The sequence below is a fragment of the Microtus pennsylvanicus genome, chromosome 7, assembly GCF_037038515.1.
Source record: "Microtus pennsylvanicus isolate mMicPen1 chromosome 7, mMicPen1.hap1, whole genome shotgun sequence".
Classification (NCBI taxonomy): Eukaryota; Metazoa; Chordata; class Mammalia; order Rodentia; family Cricetidae; genus Microtus; species Microtus pennsylvanicus.
This window is the reverse complement of record NC_134585.1, coordinates 69,164,377-69,186,012: the sequence shown is the minus strand read 5'-3', so window position 1 is coordinate 69,186,012 and position 21,636 is coordinate 69,164,377. Positions and strand designations below refer to the sequence as shown.

Below are 21,636 nucleotides of genomic sequence, written 5' to 3'. Positions count from 1 at the left end.
GAGTGCTGGGATTAAAGGCGTGCGCCACCACTGCCCAGCTCATGATCTGTCTCTTTTTAAACTACTAAAGTATTGCTATATGCTTTTACTTGTTATAGTTTACCAGAGTCCCACAGTCTTTTACCCTATACCCGATCGTTGTGTGAGCCATGCTTTAGTTTGTCTTTTAGGAAGGGGAGCTAGAGAAAACGATTTAGTGCAAAGTCTGTCTCCTGTGAACACTTCCTTAAGTGGATATTTTGGTGGTGTGTACTGAAAATTTCTCCAATAATAGAACTTTTTTTTGTTGTTGTTGTGGACATGTTCTAGGGCGCTGGTGGCTTTGCACAGAAAAGTCTTTGTAAGACAAAGATTTAAGGGAATTACCACTTGAGTTTTATAATTTTTAACATACTGTATGTAATCATATATTATGTATTCTAAACTAAAAACATGTCAGTGCATTGGGCTTTCCCACAAGTTTACTTACTCAAAGTAAGTTCTTTTTAAAAACGATTTTCTAAGTTTAAGAAAAATGTGTATTTTATGTGTATGTGCCTCTGTGTGTGTGATGGTGTCTGTCACAATATAGTCCTTGGAGTTACAAGTGTTTGTGAGTCACTACGAGGGTGCTTGGAACAAAAGGGTCCTCTGGGGGAGCAGTAAGTGCTTTCAACTGCTAAGCTGTCTCTTCTAGCCCCACAGAGTAACAGCTCTGACCATGCCATTTAGTGAGCTCACTAGAATGCTAGACCTCAGTAGTTAATACTAACATCTACTTTAATTAGAAGATGTTAAGTATCTATAGTTTTTGTCATTCTTCTGAAAAAACTTAGCAGCGATAGAGTTCTATTTTAAATCTTTTAAAAACTAAGTAATATAGCTCAGACTTTACTGGAATCTAGGAACCTCTTGCTTCAGTCTCTGGAATTCTGGGACAGCAGGCATTCATTACTAAATATAAATTCTCCTATGTTCATCCAGCCTGTTACAATAATAATAATTAAAAAAAAATACACGACTCAAACAGTGTACTTGTTTGTTTTTTAAAAATCAGTCTAGTGCAGGTTGGCATGTGGAGGAATGGACCTGTTGAGTTATATGGAAAAGGCAAATAGTTTGACAGTGACAAGGAGCTGTAAAAGCTGTAGAGAAAAGGAGGGTGCAGATAGCCAGAACCCAAGAATAGGCAGCTTGGAATGGGGGAACACTTGAATTGACAGGCTCTTCTTTTCAGGGTGGGGGTGGGGGTGCTGTTAGTTTTTGGACAGGTTCTCACTGTGTAAACTTGACTAGCTTAGCACTATGTGCAGACCATGCTGGCTTTGAACTCATGGCAATATTTCCACCTCTGCCTTCAAAGGGTTGTAACTGCAGGGTGTACCACTATTCCTAACTCTTAAATGTTTCTTAGACAAGTCTGCAGTTCACTTAGGTAGCACTTGTAATAAAGGCCAGTAGATGAAGCATTTTATTTATTTATTTATTTATTTTTGAGACAGGGTTTCTCTGTAGCTTTTGGAGCCTGTCCTGGAACTAGCTCTAGTAGACCAGGCTGGCCTTGAACTCACAGAGATCCACCTGCCTCTGCCACCCGAGCGCTGGGATTAAAGGCGTGCTCCTCCACTGCCCGTCTGAAGTAGATATTTAATTGAGAATGTGTAGAGTCTTTAGTAGACAATTGAGCTGGGCATGGTCGCTTGTGCTTGTAATCCCAGCACTGGAGGGTGAGGAAGAAGTGTATCACTGTGCTGACCCAGGTTGGGCATAGAGATTTCGAGGCCATTCTGGGTGGCAGAGTGAAAACCCCATCCTTGAAATACCCAGAGGAAAAAAAAGAAGCCATAGCTACACAGATAAACCGTTCCTAAAAAAATCCTTAAGTGAAAAAATTAATAAATGACTAATAAGAATAAGAAATCTCTTGCAACTGTTGTTTTACACACTGTTTTTGGTGGCTAATTTTGTAAATTATCTTTTGCAAATAACTTATTTTGCAGTTGAAGAAAATGTAAGTATTTTGCATGGAATCATTGTTCATGCAGATTATAGTAAAGTACACGGCCAGAAATGCCAATGGAAGTATGTTGCGGATGCTTTAAAAAGAAAACTGTTTCAAGAAAAATTGAGTTTGGCATTAAACAATAATAGTATTTTGGCAGCTTTTAGTATAATTGTGATACTTTTTTGTATAATTTTCTATAATTAGTACTTTGGTAACCACTGTCATACTAGAAAAAAAGTGTAAGCGTGAGTATTAGCATTGCAAATCCCAGAAGGTGTGTATGGCTGCTGAAACTCACTGTTTTTGGACTTGGTAGTTTTTGACTTTGTTAGCCTTACTATTGTCTTCTACTCGAGTAGTCTTTCTCTGTATAGTGTTGTATGATAATTTCTGTCTTGATTCTGTCTTGATGGATGAGTGAGTTGTTTAACTTTCCCTGAGGACAACAATGTTGCATGAAGGTCAAGCTAGTTTATTTCTCCTCCCTCTTTGTAGTGCTGAGAATTGAACCTGGCACTTCAATCACGCTAGGTAAGCATTACACAGCTCAGCTGCTATCCCAGCTTTCCACCCCTTCCCTCCGCCTGCTGTTTGAGGAAGCACCTCCAGAGCAGTGATGGGTCTACTGGTGTGTCCCACCTGTGTCTTTTGTATTATTTTGGTTTTTTAGAGACAGTTTCTCTGTATAGCCCTGTGTCTTTCATTTTTAAACTTAGTCTTCTTTCTTACATGTTAAGAGTCCTCCATCTAATGTTTATTGTGCAGCAGTGAGCTCGGTCATTTGTAACATAGCAGAGATTCTGGGCCTTGAGCCGTTGGTAACCCAAGTACGTTAGAGGACAGCTTGTGGGGAGACAGTTCCCGCCTACCGTCTGGGTTCAGGATTGAATTCAGGTTGTCAAGCTTGACGACAAGTGCTTTTATCTGATGACCCATCTTGATGGCACAGCTAGTTGTCTCAGTTGATTTGTGAGTTCAAGGAAGGCCACGTGGTGGTGGCGCACACCTTTAGTCATCACTTGGTGGGCAGAGGCAGGGGGATCTCGGGGAGTTCTAGGCCAGCCTGGTCTACAGAGCTAGATCTAGGACAGCCAGAACTACACACAGAAACCCTGTCTCAAAAAACCAAACCAAACCGAACAAACAAACAAAACTTCAAGGCAGATAGATCCTGTCTGTTATATTCCCGCCCCCCCTTCCTTTAGTGCTGAGGGTCAAACTCTCCCAGTCTCATTCTGCTTTATTATACACTTATCACTTAGAAATAAAAGTTTATGTCCTGGAATGTGGTGGCGTACACCTTTAATTCTAGCACTTGGGAGGCAGAGGCAGGCAGATCTCCATGAGTTTAAGGCCAGTTTGATCTACAGGGCAAGTTCCAGGACAGCCTGGGCTACACGGAGAAACAAAAAAACAAGCAAACAAACAAAATCAAGTTTATGTTCTTTGTAAGTGAAGTGAAATAACACTTTGGGTTCATATGGATGGATTACTTTTCAAGATTATTTTCTTGGAAACGTATGATTTGTGGAATTACCTTACTAACATCTCTTTAAGAAGTTTGTGATTACTTCCATCTTAGGTCTCAGGAACCTGGAACAAAGGCTAGCTTGGGTGTCTATTAACATGTCAAAGCTGACCTGCCCCACCAAGTTCTTCAGTATCTCTCCATCCCTACCTGTACAGGAAATGACTGGCATCCCTACCCGTACCCTAAACTTCTCCAGCCCAAGGAGTGGGCTGCTTTTCCCTATTTAATCTAGCCATTTTGGTTACCCAGTCCTTTTGTCTACCCTTTTCCCTCTTGGTGTCCTGGTCCTGTCCTCTTCCTTCCCTTTTAAACATGTAAATATCAGTAAAGTGTGACACTGAGAAAGTTTTTACAAGTTCACAGCTGAGTGGATTTGCACAGATTGAGCAGACTGGATGTTATCACTGAGAAGCCCAAAAAGTCTTGTACCCTTCCTCTGGCTGTTAGCCATTCTTTCCTTCCCCTGGAGAACCTGTAGTTTTGATGTCCAGAACCACACAGTTGTGTCCATCTCAGCGTAGAATGTGTGCTTCATTGTGCTTGGCTTTTTTTTTTTTTTTTTTTTGGTTTTTCGAGACAGGGTTTCTCTGTGGCTTTGGAGCCTGTCCTGGCACTAGCTCTTGTAGACCAGGCTGGCCTCAAACTCACAGAGATCCGCCTGCCTCTGCCTCCCGAGTGCTGGGATTAAAGGCGTGCGCCACCACCGCCCGGCTTGTGCTTGGCTTTTTGTGCTACCATTGTGAGACGGCTACTCCATCATCACTTCTACCGTTGTGAGATGGCTACTCTATCATCACTTCTACTACTGTTGTGAGATGGCTACTCCATCATCACTTCTACTACCGTTGTGAGACGGCTACTCCATCATCACTTCTACCGTTGTGAGATGGCTACTCTATCATCACTTCTACTACTGTTGTGAGATGGCTACTCCATCATCACTTCTACCGTTGTGAGACGGCTACTCCATCACTTCTACCGTTGTGAGACGGCTACTCCATCATCACTTCTACTACCGTTGTGAGACGGCTACTCCATCATCACTTCTACCGTTGTGAGACGGCTACTCCATCATCACTTCTACCCTTGTGAGACGGCTACTCCATCATCACTTCTACTACCCTTGTGAGACGGCTACTCCATCATCACTTCTACCCTTGTGAGACGGCTACTCCATCATCACTTCTACTACTGTTGTGAGACGGCTACTCCATCATCACTTCTACTACCGTTGTGAGACGGCTACTCTATCATCACTTCTACTACCGTTGTGAGACGGCTACTCCATCATCACTTCTACTACCGTTGTGAGACGGCTACTCCATCATCACTTCTACCCTTGTGAGACGGCTACTCTATCATCACTTCTACCCTTGTGAGACGGCTACTCTATCATCACTTCTACCCTTGTGAGACGGCTACTCCATCATCACTTCTACTACCGTTGTGAGACGGCTACTCCATCATCACTTCTACCATTGTGAGATGGCTACTCCATCATCACTTCTACTACCCTTGTGAGACGGCTACTCCATCATCACTTCTACCGTTGTGAGATGGCTACTCCATCATCACTTCTACTACCCTTGTGAGACGGCTACTCCATCATCACTTCTACTACCGCTGTGAGACGGCTACTCCATCATCACTTCTACCATTGTGAGATGGCTACTCCATCATCACTTCTACTACCCTTGTGAGACGGCTACTCTATCATCACTTCTACTACCGTTGTGAGACGGCTACTCCATCATCACTTCTACCATTGTGAGATGGCTACTCCATCATCACTTCTACTACCCTTGTGAGACGGCTACTCCATCATCACTTCTACTACCGCTGTGAGACGGCTACTCCATCATCACTTCTACTACCGCTGTGAGACGGCTACTCCATCATCACTTCTACTACCGCTGTGAGACGGCTACTCCATCATCACTTCTACTACCGTTGTGAGACGGCTACTCCATCATCACTTCTACTACCGCTGTGAGACGGCTACTCCATCATCACTTCTACTACCCTTGTGAGACGGCTACTCCATCATCACTTCTACCGTTGTGAGACGGCTACTCCATCATCACTTCTACCCTTGTGAGATGGCTACTCTATCATCACTTCTACTACCGTTGTGAGACGGCTACTCCATCATCACTTCTACCCTTGTGAGACGGCTACTCTATCATCACTTCTACCCTTGTGAGATGGCTACTCTATCATCACTTCTACCCTTGTGAGATGGCTACTCCATCATCACTTCTACCGTTGTGAGACGGCTACTCTTTCATCACTTCCATTTGGAGCCTGAGATGGGATCTCAACACTAACTTAGACGTTTTTCAGGAAGTACGAGGGGCGGCAAAGGGACTGGTAGAACACGTTTGTTCTAATGCAGTGTAAGTAAGCAGTGTATTTTGAGTTTCTGTCATTACTGCCTTGTATCAGTACTCAACTACTCCCCCCACTTAATTCTGTTCTCAAGACTGGAGTCCAGCGCCCCTGACAAACTGGTGCCTTTTCATTACTTGGAAGCTCGCTTTACATTCTTGGAATTCCTCAGGTAGTGGTGATTCCTGGGCCAGCGTTAGGGGGTGGCTTGTAGAATCTTCAGTTATTAAAAGACTATTGAGAGATTCCAGTAAAAAAAAGTCCTAATTTAAGTTAAAGTTGTTCTGCATTCAAAATATTTATGCACATGGTTGTACGCAGATTATAAAATCACGTTGTAAATTGCTGTGTGAGTCATGGGAGACCCTTACCAAGTCAGTGTCGCTTTCAGCCTGCCTTCGGATGGAAGTGCGGCTTTGCAGCAGAAGCTAGCCCTTTGTCTTCCCGTACCACTCTGCTCTCTTAACTTAAAGTCATTAGGAAAGATTCATTACTGAGTTCTTGCATATAATTTAAGCACTGTTAACTGCTGAACTCTCTCCAGCTCTGTCTGGATTTGATGGAACGTTTAGGAGGACATTATATTATGGATAATAGAGGACAGAGTGACATGGGATGGTTAGAGTTGTTTATCAGTCTCAGTGGATGTGTGTGCTTATGTATTGCGAGTGATGAAAAACTGATCCTTGAGCAGATGTTCTAGTCAGTTATACTCACTTCATAGATGCCTTGGGGATGGGGGCCATGATGCCCAGGCTAGCTCCAAACTCATTGTGTAGCCAAGGGTGACTTTGAACTCCTAATCTCCTGCCTCTGCCTCTCAATTGTTAGGATTCCATATGCGTATTATCTTTCTCGGCCCACAAACATTAGTGTTGGTGAACTAGTCCCAGTGTTTTCATTCTTGACCTGCATACTTTTCTGTTAGCCTACTTTGACCAAAAAAATTTTGATTAATTTGTAACTATAAAGCACAGGTTCTCAAGGTTTGTCATGCTTCATAAATCACTTAAAAGGTTGGTTTGCTTTACTTTGTTTTTGAGATGGATTTTCATTATATAGTTCCAGATGGTTCTGAATAGAAAATCTGCCCCAGCCTACTAACTGCAGGATCATGTATACCACTGCATTGCACCCTGCTTGGTTTGAGAGTTTTTGTTGTTTTGCTTTTTGAGACTAGCCTCAAGCTCGTCATCAGCCTCCCATGTGCCATGCTGAGATGACAGAACTGTGTCACCAGCCCCACCATACATGACTTATTCCATCTTTTAGCTCCTGGGTTCTTCGGGCTCTGCTGTCAGTGTTTGGGGGTCAAGAGGCATGCACTGTTCTCCTCAGCAGCAGGCCTTGACTCATGCTGAGCTAGGATTTGTGACTTTGAGGAATTTCAGGACTAGCCTGAAATGAAGCAGAATTCATTAAAGATGTTCCAACACAGGCTTTGGCATGAGAGATAGGCCCAAAGGGTACTCAGAAGACAGTAAGCCTTGCTGGAGTGGAGCACACGGGTGTGGGCATCTTCAAGGTGAGTTCCTGGGTTTTGTAGGATTTTGGTTGTATTGAAAATTGCTGTCTTATCACTGATATGTCCTTAAAGGTACCTAATAGAATTATAAAGTAAAAGTCTAGCCCATGGACTTATGGGAAAGTAGAATATCTTTGCTGTTAATGGTTTTTTTTTTTAAATTATTTTATGTATGTGGGTACCTTGAAGGCCAAAGAGGGTGTCCGATCCCCTGAAACTGGAGTTACAGAATGCTGTGAGGTATCGTGTTGCTGCTAGGAGTTGAACCCAGGTCTCTTAACCTGACCTCTCTTCAGACCCTGTTGTAGACTGATCTGTAGATTCTCTGGCCCTGTCCAGGAATGGAATGAGGCCCTCCCTGCCCAAGGTCCTGGATATTCAGCCCTCCAGCTTAGTCATTGCTCAGTATCTGTATATGAGAGGTGTGTTGGCAGCCTTCATAGCAAATATTAACTGCCGGGTTTGCTTCTCAGCTACTGAGAGGCACCAGCTAGACTCTGGGATGGTGGACTCCTTTCTTTCTAGAGTAGGAAACTGAGCTCCCTAACACTGAAGAATTTAAAGAGTTTGTTTGGCATAACTTTGAGATTTTTACTTAATTAAATAACAATACACTACTAATGAAAATCATCATAGCATTTGATAAGGTTTTTTTTTTTCTGGTAATTTAAAAGTTGAAAAGAATTGGGACTGGAGAAATGGCCCTGAGGTTGAGAGTTGTTGCTCTTGCTGAGGACCCGTGTTCAGTTCCTGTCACCCATGTGGTGGTTCACCGTCACCTGGAACCATACATTTCCAGGGGACCTGACACCTTCTGACCTCTACAGGTACCAGGCACAATACTCACGCTTATAAAATGAACAAAGCTTTTGTAAAAATTATTTTCTCCTTACTTTTAAGTGTGTGTATTTTGCCTGCATGTATGTGCGTGCGTCATGTGCATGCAATGGCTGCAGACACCAGAAGAGGGCATCAGATGCCCTGAGGCTGGAGTCCCAGATGGATGTGAGCTGTGTGTGGGTGTTCGGGGAAGTGCATACAGCAAGTGCTCTTACACTGCTGAGACATCGCTTCAGCCCCAAATAAAGCTTTCAAAAAAGTTTAAAAGAATTGCTGGTATAGCATGGGTTCTGGTCACTGGTGGAGAGCAGTGAGAGATTTGGAATTGGTCATTATTGAGCACCTGTTTGTGGGCAGGTGCACCCTTTTTGTAGTCATGCTCTTGGGTGGTATTATATAGAGAGCATTATTAGCTCTGTAAATTTAAGCAAATTCCTTTAATCTGTATTTTCCTTAGAAATAAACCTAGTGCATTCTAGTTGGAATCTATAAAGCAAAGGCTTGTGAGTACTGCTGGTTCTTACTGATATAGAAGTGGGCAGCCAGGGTTTGTCACATGGTGACATGTGTCACTCCTATGCCTATGTTTTTCCATGACTCGCAGCTATTAACTGAAGTGTTTCAGTTAATAAGTAGTGGCTGTTTAGCGTGGAGTTTTAGTTGGAGTTTTCAGAAAGTTCAGAACAAAGATAGGCGATGATTATGACCAGTGTTAGTTGTTAGTACTGACAGATAACTCTTAATAGTGCAGTGTCACTGAAATGACAGCAGATTCTATTGAGTTTAGAAAGTTGTGTGAGTAGTCTGAAGAAGTTATACCTTGGTTGGGTGTGGCGCTACACGTCTTTGGTCCCAGCACTTAGGAGGCAGAGACAGGCAGATCTCTTCAGTTGGAGGCCAGCCACATCTACATAAGGAGTTCCAGGCAAGCCAGGGTTACAAAATGATGTACAGAAACAGATAATAGCACAAAACAGCACTTCCCTACCCGAGCAAATGAAGATTCAGGCTGGACCAGTATGAGTCCATGTTGGCGGTATACATTTGTAGTGTTGACTCTGCTCTGAAAGCTGTTTTAGGAAAGGTGAACTTGGGGGAGAACTGGAGCTGTGACTCGAGCTTCTTCCAAGGATCCCAGTTTGGTTTTGAGTACACGGCCACAGATGACAGCATTTGACATCAGAGGATACATAGAATTAAAACGTGAAATAGTAATAAGCAGATTTGTTGTTTCTATTACCTTGTTTAATTAAGGGAGGATTTTTGATAATGTCAAAAGGAGAGGAGGAACTATTGAGGGAGTGAGAAGGGAAGGAAGACCTGCTAGGAGCTAATAAAGAATTTGTGGAGCAATTGTTTGCATAGAGCAGATTAGAGTCAGGATGCTGCTAGCTGTTTTCCATAGGCAATATGGTTGTTAACAGTCACATTAAAATGAACAAAATGAAGGGACTGGAGCGAGGTCTTAGTGCTTAAGAGCACCCAAGTTCCCAACACCGAAGTCAGGTGATTGACAACTGTCCTCAGCTCTGGCTTCCAGGGCGTTGATGCCTCTTACCTCTTCAGGCACCTGAACTCATGTACACCCCCCCCCCCCAGGTTTGTCTCTCTGTGTAGCCCCGGCTATCTTGGAACTCACCATGTAGACCAGGCTAGCCTCAAACTCAAAAGAGATCTGCCTTGTCCACCTTAGTATGCTGGGATTATGCATCTCCATGCCTAGCCTACCCCTAAGGTTTTGTGATCCTGACATTTTTGGACAGTTTTAAGTCATTAATTTTGTTGATTTCCTTTATTTTGTGTTTGCGAGCTTTGCTTGTGGCAAGACTGAGGTTATCTATACTGATATTTTCTGTTCTAGTCTCTGCAGTGTATACTCAGGTGTTCTACCTTTTTGTAGTCTCTGTTATATTTGGCTTCCTATTTTAAAATATTTAAATTAGGTCAAAACATGAGAGAGAATGCCTTGCGATTTAAGAACGTCTGTAAATTGAACAGACGCAGTCTTGAGTGCCTAGTCTGTGTGTGCACAGTGTGCATAGGAGGCAGAGGTTGACATCAGCTGTCTTCATGATCACTTTCTACATTTTTTGAGATAGGTTCTTCCCTGGACCTGGAGCTCACCTCTTAAACTATATTGGCTGGCCAGAAAGCCTCCTGTCTCCACCTCATTAATGCTGGGCTTACCAGCATGTGCCAGCATGCCGACCTTCTGTGTGGGTGCTAGAATTGGACTTAGATCTTCATGTTTGCTTAGCAAGCACTTTACTGAGTGTCTTCTCAGCCTCCTGAGTGCCCTTCTAGATGCAAGACCTTTTGTGACTTACACTTGTGATAATTTCTGAGTTAATTTTGCTTTTTAAATCAAATGCCATTGGGAAATGCCTTCTTTTTTTCCCTGACAGGTCAATTGTCAGAAAATAAAGGTTTATCTTATACCTTAAACCACCTTTAAGGCCCTTTATAGACAGCTTTGAGTATTTATTTGGGGTTTTGTTGGAGGAGGCCTCTAGTTAGTTTCTGATCCCTTAGCCCTGAAATAATCACACAGAAACTGTATTAATTAAATCACGTCTTGGCCCATTAGCTCTATTTTCTTATTTCTTAACCCATTTCTATTAATCTGTGTATCGCCACAATAGCTGTGGCTTACCAGCTAAAGTTCCAGCATCTGTCTCCAGCAGCAGGGCTACATGGTTTCTGTCTGACTCCTCCTTCTTTCTTCCCCTCATTCAGCTTAGTTTCCCCCATCTACCTCTATTCCCTATGCAGGCCCAAGACAGTTTCTTTATTAACCAGTGGTATTCACAGCATTCAGAGGATGTGGAATCCCACATCAGGGTTTCTGTGCCATTATTAATGGTATCATTTTCTGAGTGTGTTTTAAAGTGACTGGAGGTGTATGTATCTCAGTGAATTGGGCCCTACGTTCCATTTCCTGCACTGCACACTTACAGAGAGTTGAAGTGCAGTCTAGTGTGTGAATACAAGATTACGATGAAAATCATGTTAGGTGAACTTTATTCAGGTATGAGTTTTATGGCTACTGCCTGTGTTGAGTGTTAATGAGTGAGTCAGCAATGTTAAATGAGGTATCTTTAAATAGAAATCCACATAAAGTAAGATGTGTGTTGATAGGTTAATGGATGTATTGACTAAAGGTTGGCAGGAATTTAATACTGTGTCATTAACTACCATCTTACTTAAGTTAGGAGACTAAAACAAAACCATAGAATGGGGGACTTACCCCCCCCCCGCCCTGCCCCCCTGTTTCTTGAGGCTGAGAACTCCAGCATCAAGGCCTAGAGAGACTCAGGTGCAGACCTACTTCGTGGTTTATGCCTACTGACCTCTCCAGGTGTCCTAACTACCTGAGGGCATGAAGCAGACTAACCCTAGTCAAAGGAAAGGTGACTCCAGAGAAAAGGAATTCAATTTTGATCAATTATCTGTATTACCTGATGGGTTGGCTTGACTCTTAAATCTTCTAGAAGAGTAGGCTTACAGAGTTTCCAGGCCTTATGGCTGACTGTTCAGCCCCTGCACTTCTAGATAGTAGATGGCTGTTTTCTGTATTAATAGAGATAGGGGATGAGTCTTCAGAGGACACTGACTTCAGTTTATGTCTTTGTTTAAATTGTTTAGTCCTTGCTTTATCCTTGCACTGGGCTTTGCTCAGAATCTTCACAGCAGTGGTATAAAGTGTTCTGATACTCCTCCAGCCGGTCTGTGCTTTAACAGCCACTGGGAGGAAGTTAGCATAGACTGTGCCCAGACAATGTGCGTTCTTCTGGGAAAGGGCCTTATTATGCACCTACAAACTCGTAACAGTTTTGTTGTATGCTTACGACCTTGATCTTACAAGATCAAGCCAGTTAGTTCACGAGCCTCCAGCCCTAACTAAGGATCTAGCTGTAGTTAATGGCTTCTGGGGGAGAGCTAGTTTCTATGTGGGTGTGGCTCCTGCTAGATTGAGCACGTTCCAGAGGTGGTTCCTGTACTCAGAAGCTACGCACAACAGAAATGTAAGTTGGTGGGTCCCTAAATTAAAAAGACAAACCTGGAGGTAGGTAGGGAGGTGGGGGCAAACCTGGGAGGGGTTAAGGGAAGGAGTTCATACATTGTGTGAAATTTTAAAAAAATATTTGTAAGATGATAATGCAATTATACCTTAATTTAAAAACATTAAATAATATAACATGTCAAAGTTAACAACTATTCCACTCCCAAGACTCTGCTGCACCTTCAGTAGTTAAATAATGTTTTCTAGTCTAAAATGGGAGTAATGAAAGTCTGAAAAGTGATGTTTTGTGTTTTGTTTCATTTTTGACATGGGCTTTCACTATGTAACTCTAGCTGGTCTTGAACTCACAGAGATCTGCTGGCCTTCACCTCCCAAGTGCTGGGATTAAATTCATGTGCCACCATGCCCAGCCAACCGTAGATTTTTGACGGCTTTAAAAAGAATGAACTAGTATCTAGCTGTCATACATAGTTCATACTAACACTTAGTAATTTGTGCTATAGTGCTTTTGCTCCTTGGTATAATTTATCTTTTTTAGTACTCAGGGCAATTGTATGTAATAGTGTTGTCCTTGCCTTAAACTAGTGATTTTCAACCACAGGTTCCTTTAAAACACAGGTCACAATGCCTTTTGCTTTTGGGGGTCAAATTGATCTTTTCTCTGGGATTGCATATCAGATATACTGCATATCAGATATTGACATTACAATTCTTAACAGTAGCAAAATTATGGTTATGAAGGAGCAGCAAAATCATTTTATGGCTGGGGATTACCACAACGTGAGGAACTGTATTAAAGGGTCACAGCATTAGGAAGATTGAGAACCACTGCCTTAAATGAATGAGGAAAATAGGGGCTGGAGAGGTGGCTCGCAAACGAATATGACGCTCTTCTGACCCAGTGTAGCCCAGAGTAAGGAGCTTACCCGGCGTGCACAAAGCCCTAATTCAGTCCTCAGCAACTGTAAAAACAAAGTTTGTCTACAGTCAAAATTTCTGTATTGACACAAAACAAAACAAAAAGCCAAGCTACATACTACTGTTCCCAAGTTTACCCTTTCAGCATCTCCCAGAATTCAGTAACAAGTAGCATTTGATTACAGGTACCATTCACTGTCTTGTCTATCTCTTCCCGTGAGTGACAGGACTTCCTGGGCTCATATTTCTGCTTTAATACCAACTAGCACCAAGATCACAGACAACTGCTTCAGCTTTCTCACCACTAAAACAAGAATGCTCATAGAGAAGATATGGAGGGCAGTCAGCGTACAGTGCATGATAAATGTTAAGTGCTGGTTCCAAGTGCTCCTTTTTTCTTTTTTAAATTAACTTGTGCATGTGACCATATATCATGTATGTCATGGTATATGGTCTTTCTTTTCACCGTTTGTGTCCCAAGGGGCAAACTCAGGTTATCTGGTGATGGCAAGCACCTTTACTCACCGAGCCATCTCATGAGTATTTATTGAGACAGACAAACTATAGATTAGACTGGACTACCCTCAGAGTCCTAGTAGTTATCCTGCCTCAGCCCCCTGCAATGCTAGGGTGACAGGCTTGAACCCAACTGCACCTAACATGTTAAGGTGTTAAAGTTCATTTGTTGATTGATACATGGGCATTTGAGTAATGCGAGACCCAGTGTCCTCTGTCATAGAGCTTTCTAGAAGGAATCTGAGGAGGAGGTGCCATAGCATGAGCTTAGAGAAAGCAGCACTGTGGTAAGGGAAGAAACTTGGTACAGAAAGTAATATGGGTATGGTTAAAGGCTAGGCCATCATGTGGGGAGTGGAACCCACAGGAAGGTGGTGGAGTGTTTTCTGGTGTTTGAGAGACTAAATGAACTCAGACTGAAGTCTCCAGCCCCACAATGTTAAACCCATCTCTGTGTCTTGGGTTACTTGCTCTCTGATTTTGAACCTTGATTGAGTTAACCTCTCATTGTGACTCAGCTGTAAACCGAGAGGTCTAATAGGAATTGTGATGGGTCCTAAATGAGATAGAGGATGCACATGTATAATTTTTTTCTTTGTTTTGTTTTTATTTTTCAAGATAGGGATTCTCTATGTGGCTTTGGAGCCAATTCTGGCACTAGCTCTGTAGACCAGACTGACATCGAACTCATAGAGATCCGCCTGCCTCTGCCTCCCAAGTGCTGGGATTAAAGGTGTGTGCCACCACCGCCCGGTAATAACAAATTATTTTTTAAAACATTTTGGAGTGGGGTGGATGTCAGAGTTTGTGGAGATCAGAGGATAACCGCTTTCCCTCCTGCCAGTATGTGGGATACAGGCGAGCACCTTTCCTGCTGAGACATCTCACTGACCCTGGCCCTTCTATGTTGTGTTTAATATGTATCAGGAAACAATAATATTTGTTGTTATGAAATAGAAAAAAGTAGAATGAGATTTACTTAGGTACATAGGTTGGTTATATGTGGGATGCTAAGGCAGTTGCGTAGAGAAAACTACAGAAATAAAGCACCTAGAGTAAATTGGAGTGTGGAACAGTAAAACCTGGAAAATAGGATAGCTTGACGTCGGAGACATTGGCCAGTAAATGGCAGTGGTAGACTGAAAAGGTCTCATAGGGCCCTTAGAAAGGGCTTTGTCAAGTCAGGCATGGTGGCACATGACTTTACAAAGGTGGAATTGTGATTTCCAGGCTAGCCAGGACTACGTAGTGAGATACTGTCTCAAAAACAAAGCAGAAAGGGCCTTGCCTCAGTTTCCCTAGAGTTTAAAGTGCTGATGGCATGAGTACACAGAGGAGAGATTTGAAGTCTAGGCTCAGGTAAGAACAGTCACAATCTGCGTGGGAACAGAGTTAAAGGAATGTGAGATTCTTTACATCCTACTAGCATAGTCTGCTGAGTAACTAAAAATGCCTCCCCAGGAAAGGAGGAGACTGTTTGTCTCTGGAGAACTGACCTTTGAGAGAAAGCAGATTTAATTATTTTCTTCAGAAGCTGGGCATGGTGACACCATTCAGGAGACAAGGAAAGAAGAACTAAGTTTGAGGCCAGCCTGGGTTACCTGTCTCAAGCCAGAACAGTGGTTCTCTTCACTTTGTGGCAGGCGTCGTAACAGAGTGCATGGACTTGACGAGACTAGCGTTAGCTTGGGTAGTTAGGTCTGTGTATGGTGTTCAGTAGGCTGGGTGACAGGAAAAAGAATGGAAAGGTTACTTTGGGCTGCTAGATGGGTCAGCCAGAGAAGGCCCCTGCTTCCCAGCTTGACGTTTTAGTTGGACCCTGGGTCCCATGTGGTGGAAGAAGATACAGCATGTTGGCACCCACACATTTGCTGCAGTCAGTCTTCACCACACGCTCCTTTGCAGCGCTTGCGTTGGGAATGGAGGGCACTCTGCAATGCTACCCTTAGTTAGGAAGGTAGGACCAGGAAGGTTCTAGAACTGAAGGGAGTGTGGATGGAATTTGGAGTTTGATACTGGCAGACAGTTTGCTATATGGATCTGAAGCTCTGGAAGGAAATGTACAGCTGTGATTTAGACTTAGGCGAGCCTTCAGCGAATGGAATCATGGAGCGGTTATGAGAGTAGGCCCTGGAAGAGCACTGCCCAGTAGGAGTGTTCGCTTCCAGTCTGGAAGCTGCTCTCCAGTGCATTGTGAGTTCTCTTAGGCTTGCCTTTGACGTCTAAAGTGAAGTGGGTAATTTCCTAGCTCTTCCACTGGAAACTTGGCCAGTGTTTCTGCTGTGGCAGTAATGACCTTATGAGCCATCTATAATTTTCAATTTTTCTACTCTTTTGATGGGTACAGTTTGTTTTCCAGATCACAATCTGAATGAATACTTTAAAATACTGAATTGTGTTACTGTTTTCTTTTTTTTTTCCCCCGAGACAGGGTTTCTCTGTAGCTCTGGCTGTCCTGGAGCTCACTCTGTAGACCAGGCTGGCCTCAAACTCACAGAGATCCTCCTGCCTCTGCCTCCCTGAGTGCTGAGATTATAGGCATGTATCATCACTTCCTAACTCGTTTTGCTGTTTTCTTGATCCGAAGTTTCCCAATGGCTTCTGTCCTACTCAGGAAATCCCAAGTCCTTACTGTGCCCAGCAAACTGTGCGCACTTTCAATTTAAGTGTGACTCGCTAGAGGGAACGCCTTGGCACGGTGTTACTCTTCATCCGTTGTCTCAGCTATTGTTTTATTACTATTGCTGTTATTTGTAGAGACCTTCTCAAGCCAAAAAACATATTTTTATGCAGTTTATGATAGAACAGCATACAGAGTGTCTACCAGAAGTGTCTGGTAATATGTATCTTGTTTGCTTATATTTCAGTATAAGCTTTGTGAAAGCCTGGGATTTTTGCCTTTGTAATTGCAAAGCCCAAACCACCACCGAGAACATAGCTGGTCCTAGTTAGTTTGTTTTATTGAATGGATGTGAGTGACAAAATTAAATCATGGCATTTTTCTACTTTAAAACTTGTTATTCCTTCAATCATGTATTGTATTGTGCTATATTGTATTATTCCTTTCCTGTTAGGCATGAGTCTGAGTGTATACAGGAGCCAGTATAATCTTTGAAAAGTATTTATTAGATTGTGATGTTTCTAATTCTGTAATAAAATAAAAGGTCCCCAAATTAACAGTTGAGAAATAAAGAAATGTCAAATACAGAATAGATTTCTGCCATAGCCTACAAGGCTAGTTTAGAACCTGGCTGACTGAAAATTTATTCCATGATTCTTTACTCTTGCCACTGGGTTCCAGTCTTCTTGGCATCACTCTTAAGTGCCTTAGCTTAAGTTCAGGGCTTCTGCTTATATCGTTCCACTGCTCCAAACAACTTCTGAGATCTCATTATATAACTGTACTGACCTTGAACTCTTATTCTCCTGCCTCAGAGTCCGACTGCTGGGACTATGGACATGTGTCATCATACTTGGCTTTGTGTGCTTTTCTTTATATACATTTGTGCTTCATATAAAAATTGAAATTATAAAAATTAAAAAAATATATTACACTTAGATTAAATTCCACTTTTGTGGAACTATAAACCTCCCTCTCTCTGTGTGTCATTATGGCTACTGGTGTGTGTTACCGTAACCTGGTCTGTAAGGCTGACCAGTGGGACTGTTTTACTTTCAAATCTTCTGGCAGTCTTTATTTCCTACAGAAGCTGGCATAAAGTGTGGCCATCATTCTGAGATGATGTGTGGCCGGCATTGAGATGTCCTCAATTAGAATGAAGCTTTGTACACTACTAGTTTCTAGACCTGACTCACAAAAGCTCTCCACAGTAGTTCCCTGAGGTGGAGGCAGGTGGTATGTCTGCAGTTTACAGATGAAGAAATGAGAAACATCTCTCTGCTTCTGGGTCTGATATTCCTCTCTGCTGAGCCGTATTTCTGGACCTATAAAGGAATCCTACTTAACCTGTGGCTTTGAACTCCAGGGAACCAGGAGAGTAGGCTTTTTTAGGTCAGACTTTATTTATACCAAGTAGTAATTTTTTTTTAGTATTTCTTTTTTTAAAATATTTATTTATTATGTATACAATATTTTGTCTGTGTGTATGTCTGCAGGCCAGAAGAGGGTACCAAACCTCATTACAGATGGTTGTGAGCCACCATGTGGTTGCTGGGAATTGAACTCAGAACCTTTAGAAGAGCAGGCAATGCTCTTAACCACTGAGCCATCTCTCCAGCCCCCCAGTAATTTTTTTTTAATGGGAAGTGACTATGAAAGAATACCTAAGAAAAATGTTTAAAAATATCTTTGACCATTATTCTATACTTTTTACAGTTGACTGTATAAAAATCATACTATATATTTACTATTTTTACTTAGATTAGAGAGTAAGGTATTAAAAACGAGTCCATAATATAACCTTTTGTTTGAGTTTCTTCCCCCCAGCCTTTAACAGCACAATATTGCAGTATCTTGCAATATTGTGCTGTTATTAGTTTAGCCTGGATTTTGTGGTTTATCTTTAATAGTGTTTGTGCTTATCCCTGTGCTTTATAACCAGAGCCAGTATTTTTAGGGAAGTTGCTGTAGCCTTTTTGAAGGACTTGTGTGTCATGAGCACAGTAGTTCTAGTGTTCATGGCAAGTAGTGGAGAAGAGAATTCTTTGCAGTGAAGATTGGTTTTTAGATTTGCTTGAATAGCCCATGAATTTATTAGTACAGGCAAACAACCGGAGCTTTGTGGCAAGGATCGAATAAAATAAGGCTTTAAGAACAGGGCTTACATAGCTTGTTTCTTTTTTGTGTATTTAAAAGACAAATAGCTATTTTTTAAGTGCCTAGAACTTATTACTAAAAGAATTCAAATGGAAAATGTCATTGTAACTCAAAGTATTTTATCCGCTTCAGTAATGCAACATTTTTTGTGGAATGCCTGAAATCTATGTGAATAACGGAAGGGTGTCACGAAGGTGGAATGAGTGTTCCTTTAGTCTTAACGACAAGGACCCTTGTAGCTCAGGCTATCTTATCCATATCTGTAGCTATAGCTTCTTACTCTCTGTCTTTACCTAGGATTACAAGTGTGTGCCACCATACCTGGTTTGACAATTCTGTTATCCACAAAACAGGTGCATGGTTACCTACATTTTTTCTATATAGCTTTTTGACTTTTCTATCATGTGGGAATTTGGAGTGACATTGTAGGCATCTTTCTTTGGTATGTATGGAATAAGTATAAGTCACACACAGACACACTCGTACAATGATTGAAATGACTTAAGAGTTTGCTTTTGAAGTGCAGTGTTTACCAGGACTCCTGCTGCTCTGTCTCTTAAGCAGTAGACTGTAGGTGTTCACTACTGAGTGTGGTATCTTAGTTCGTATTCAAGAAAGGTTCGTACAGCTGCATTTTAGGGGTGGTTTGTTTTGGGTTGCTGAGTTTGACTTCAGGGTTCCACACCTGCTAAGTCCATATTTTGCCATTGAACTATATGCTTAGCCCCTTAAATTATTTTGGGAGAGGACTTCATTGTGTCCAGGGTGCCGGGATCTGTGTATCCTTTGCCTAATTAGACCTCCAGTGCTGGGTGTAGTCAGCTACCACATACAGCTTCACCTTGTTTTGTCATTCATTTTCTGTGTATTCTGATAGATTACTTTTGTAGAGGATGTAGTCTGTGGTAAAACTGCTATAAAAGAACCATGTGTACACATGTGCATGTGTGCTTAGTGTGTGTATGTGTGTGATGCCTCACATCAGACCTGGGGTCTCCTGCATGGTAGGCAAGTGCTCTGCTCCTGTCCTGAACAGCACCCAAACTGGGTAGGCCTGCACAGCCCCTGGCAAGAATTCTCAGGTTATATTTAAGACAAGACTCCCTACCTCACCCCACTTCATTTCTTTGTGGCCAGCATTAGATGTCTTCTTCACTTGCCATTGGCCTTATTGAGTCACTCACCGGACCTGGAGCCTTACCAGGCCATCAATACCATCCATCTCCCTGTCTCTTGACTCTCCATCCCCAGGTCCTCTGTCTGTGTGGCAGCATGGTATAACAGTGCCATCCTCCTAGCCTATCACTTCATTCTTTTTTTAGTAAATTTTTTTTACTAAATGGTTTCCATTCCCTTCTTTCCTCCTATTCCCACCCCCCAAATGGTCCCATATCTCATCCATTGCTGTAAATTTCTTCCTTTCTTTTTTTGAGGCTGGGTTTTTGTTAAGGTGTGTTTATGTTGTATTTGTTTTTAACTCTGTAAAGCTGTGATTCTTTGCCTGTCTAAAACACCTGATGGTCTAGTAAAGATCTGAATGGCCAGTAGTGAGGCAGGAGCAAGGGTATGAGGAGCTGGCAGGCAGAAGATATAGAAGGAGAAACCTGGGAGATTTTCAATGTTTTAGCCCAAGGAGGAGGAGGACATCAGGGCCCAGCCATCCAGCTACACAGCAGTCCATGGAGTAAGAGTAAGATTAACAGAAGTAAGAGAGCAGAAAAGCTCAGGCAAAAGGGTAGGCAGGATAATAGAAGTTAAGTAAAAGCTGTCAAGCAACAAGCCAAGCTGAGGCCGGGCGATTATAAGAAAGAATAAGCCTCTGTGTGTGATTCTTTTGGAGCTGAGTGGTGGGCTCCTCAAAAGAGTAAAAACATAATTCTACAGGGTTTCTTTCTCTGTGTAAATATCATAAAACACCAGAAGGTGCTTTCTTACTAATGTCTGATTGATTATGAGCTTCAAAAATGAGATATGTCTTTAAGGCCCTCTGCTTTGCAGGAGTTTAAATTGAGAATACTTGATCTTGGGTAACTGTGTAAGAGTTAGCAGATCCTCTGACTCTGGTGATATGTGCCATGGTAAATAGAGGGACTCAGTTAAGGAACTCAGAAGGATGGTGTGTACTATGTGTATCTTGAGATGTGTTTGTTATCCACAAGTCTGTAAATAGTGACATCATAGTGACCGTCTTGTGATTTCCCTTCACAGATAACAAGTTGTGCTAGTACAGCCGTATAAATAATTCCTGAAGTCTCAGTGTAACGTGGACATTAGCAGTGATGACACATAAATGCAGTACTAGGCAAAACCCTTCAAAAGGTAAGAAAAGAATGTGTTGTTCCCGAAGGCCAGTGAGATGGAAGTCATTGCGGGTGTGGTTCTAGTGTATCAGACTTGAAATGTGCACAAGAACCTGTCTAAAATGAGAAGTCAGCTATAAGTTATGGGTTCCTTTGTGAAAATAACAATGGTAGATATTCCTAATTGGCAAGTACAGTGAGGGATGCTCTGTAGTGAGCCCTCCTGAGAAATGAGAAATGAAATCGCAGAGTGTACAGGGAGCCTCAGGTCCTGATGGTGGCTGCCACATTATGGACTGTCTGCTCTGTGTTCTGATGGACTTCTGGGGAGGGCAGGGAAGTCATGAGTTGGAGTCTTCAGTATAAGGCTGGATTTTCAAGTCAAGCTTACATTTTGTAGGATTATGTTTTCCCTCTGCACCCACTATTCATGCTAATTTAGAGCTTTAAACAAAAAGAGGGGAAAATAGCAGGTTTTCTACTTTATCTACTGTAGAATTTATAAGGAGAGGTTGCATTCATAGTTGGTAGGTTGTACCATGTTCCTCTCTGAGAAGCAATCTCTTCCTACATAATATTTTATTAATGTAAATAGGAAGATTAATAAGAAATTTCAAGGGTAAAAATATATACTAGAGTACAATTCTTTTTTAATTTTTTAATTTCATGTTTTTGAGTGTTTTGTCTGCATACCAGAAGAGGGCATGGTTTTCATGGGACTATAGTTATGGATGGTTGTGAGCCACCATGTGGGTTCTGGTGGCTCAAGACCTCCAGAAAAGCAGCCAGTGCTCCCAGCTGCTGAGCCATCTCTCTGACCCTAGAGTCAGTTC

At 42.2% G+C, this 21,636-nt stretch overlaps 1 protein-coding gene across 6 annotated transcripts in view; it reads left to right on the top strand.

Annotated features, from left to right (window-relative positions):
* Positions 1–21,636, top strand: part of Zzz3 (zinc finger ZZ-type containing 3) — a 69,825-nt gene that overhangs the window by 2,202 nt on the left and 45,987 nt on the right. For 4 of the 6 annotated variants that reach the window (XM_075981054.1, XM_075981052.1, XM_075981055.1 and 1 more), the window contains exon 2: positions 20,712–20,822. The exons of 1 other annotated variant lie outside the window; for it this stretch is intronic. The gene's annotated coding sequence lies outside the window, so the exon portion shown is untranslated. Of the gene's footprint in view, positions 1–5,788; positions 5,912–20,711; positions 20,823–21,636 lie in introns of those variants that run through there. One more of the 6 variants, XM_075981056.1, reaches the window with a different exon arrangement.